Genomic DNA, 2,788 nt, shown 5'->3' with positions numbered 1-2,788 from the left:
GGGACGATGTGATACTCGACAAAAGACCCAAGTCCACCTCTTTTAAACCAGCGGACGAAATAGTTAAATTCCAGGTCCACCCAACGGACCCTACAAAAACAGCATCCATCGGGGCACAGCTGAACCCCACAACAGACGCTGCACTGCAGGAGTTCTTGCGCGAGAATTGGGACATCTTCGCCTGGCATCCTTCGGACATGCCAGGAATCCCACACAGGCTGGCCGAGCATAGCCTTAACATTCTAAAGGGGTTCAAGCCGGTCAAGCAGACTTTTCGGCGTTTCTCTGAGCCTAAGCGACAAGCCATGGGAGAAGAGCTGGCCAAGTTACTCGAGGCCGGATTCATTAGAGAAATAAAACATCCGGACTGGCTAGCAAACCTGGTGATGGTACCAAAGAAGGACAAATCCTGGCGCCTATGTGTCGATTTCAAGGACCTTAACAAGGCTTGCCCCAAGGATCCCTTCCCCCTCCCCCGCATCGATCAAATTATCGCCGCTACCACAGGACACGACTTATTGTGTTTCCTCGACGCATACTCCGGATACCATCAAATTAAGATGGCGGTGTCCGATCAAGCCGCAACGGCATTCATCACTCCATACGGCCCCTTCTGTATTAACACCATGCCTTTCGGGCTCAAAAACGCCGGTTCAACCTATAAATGCATGATTCAGACATGCCTGGAAACAAAAATCGGCAAAACAGTGGAGGCATACGTAGACGATGTGGTCATTAAAACCAGACACGTCGAATCCTTAATAGACGACTTGAGGCTCACGTTCGACAATCTTCGAACATGTGACATCAAGATCAACCCGGAAAAATCCGTTTTCGGCAGGCCCGCCGGTAAGCTCTTGGGCTTCATCGTTTCCAATAGAGCAATTGAAGCAAATCCGGCCAAAATCCGAGCTCTGTCACAGTTGGCTATCCCAACAGACCTCAAGCAAATCCAGAAATTAGCTGGATGCGTGGCTGCCTTAAGCCGCTTTATCTCCCGATTGGGAGAAAAGGCACTACCTCTTTATCGCCTTCTTCAACGCACCGAACACTTCGAGTGGACGGATGCGGCCACGGCCGGATTGGAAGAAATAAAAGCCGTCTTGGCCAGCAACCCAATCTTGGCCGCGCCAAATATCGTCGAACCAATGTTGTTATATATAGCGGCAACACACCAAGTTGTAAGCGCAGTGCTCGTCGTCGAACGAGAGACGGACGGACATAAGTTCCCGCTTCAAAAGCCGGTATACTACGTATCCACTGTCCTCACTCCATGCAAATCACGGTACCCACATTATCAAAATATAGCATACACGGTCTTCATGGCATCTCGGAAACTACGACACTACTTTCAAGAATGTTCAATTACGGTGGCCTCTGAAGTACCACTCAACGACATAATAAATAACCGCGATGCCACGGGCCGGATTGCTAAATGGGCTATTGAGCTCCTCCCGTTCGACATAACATACAAACCACGGCGAGCCATTAAGTCACAAGTACTGGCTGATTTCGTCGCCGAATGGACAGAAGCCGAACTCCCTAAAGAGTACAGTGCGTACTCCAATTGGATCATGCACTTTGACGGCTCTAAGATACTGGCAGGTCTGGGGGGCAGGCGCCGTCCTGACATCCCCCACCGGAGACACAGTCCAATACGTACTCCAAATATTATACACAGACTCCAACAATGCAGCAGAATATGAGGCCCTGTTGCATGGCCTCCGGATGGCGGTCTCCATGGGCATTCAACGCCTAGAGGTGCGTGGGGATTCGAACCTCGCAATATCTCAAATAAATGGATACTTTGATGCCAAGGACCCAAAAATGGCGGCTTACCAACGCCGTCCTCAAAATGTCAGCTCGGTTCGAGGGGCTCGAATTCCACCATGTGGTCCGAGAAAACAATCAAGCGGCGGATATCCTCGCCCGCATCGGCGCTAAGCACGACCCTGTCCCACCAAATATCTTCTTGGAAAGGCTGTTTAAGCCATCTGTGGTGTGGGAAGGGGAGACCGGCATCAACAGTTCGGATCCGGCCACAACGCCAGATCCCGAACACTCTGACGTAATCGGAGGCTCTGCCACCGAAATAACACCTTTGGCCCACGTGATTATGGCTGTCATCGCCCCGTGGACAGAACCCTTCTTGGCTTACCTAACTAGGCAAGAACTCCCTGAGGACCCCAAACGAGGCACGTTGCATTGTGCGGCGGTCTAAAGCCTACAAGGTCCACGAGTGAGAGCTTTATAAGAAAAGCGCTACCGGAGTACTTCAAAGGTGCATCTCCGAAGAGGAAGGACGGCAACTTTTGGCAGAAATTCATGCTGGACTCGGCGGCCACCACGCCGCAGCTCGGGCCCTTGTAAGCAAGGCCTTCCGTACAGGTTTTTACTGGCCGACGGCCCGAGCAGACGCACAGGACCTTGTCCAGCATTGCGTCGGTTGCCAGCTTTTTGCAAACCAAAGCCATATGCCACCTACCGCTCTCCAAACAATCCCCATTACTTGGCCCTTTGCGGTCTGGGGGCTTGATATGGTCAGACCCCTTAAAGGAGGAAGCCATAAGAAAAAGTACCTATTGGTCATGGTGGATAAATTCACCAATTGGATAGAAGCCAAACCAGTTAAAACGGCCGAGTCCGGACCAGTGAGAGACTTCATATCCGGGGTTGTACACCGTTACGAAGTCCCCCACAGCATCATCACCGATAACGGCTCGAACTTTACAGCCGACGAGGTAAAAACTTGGTGCGGCAACATGGGCATTAAGCTCGATTATGCCTC

This window comes from Aegilops tauschii, chromosome 6 (genome assembly GCF_002575655.3).
Source record: "Aegilops tauschii subsp. strangulata cultivar AL8/78 chromosome 6, Aet v6.0, whole genome shotgun sequence".
Classification (NCBI taxonomy): Eukaryota; Viridiplantae; Streptophyta; class Magnoliopsida; order Poales; family Poaceae; genus Aegilops; species Aegilops tauschii.
The sequence above is the reverse complement of the archived record's forward strand: the minus strand, read 5'-3'. Positions refer to the sequence as shown.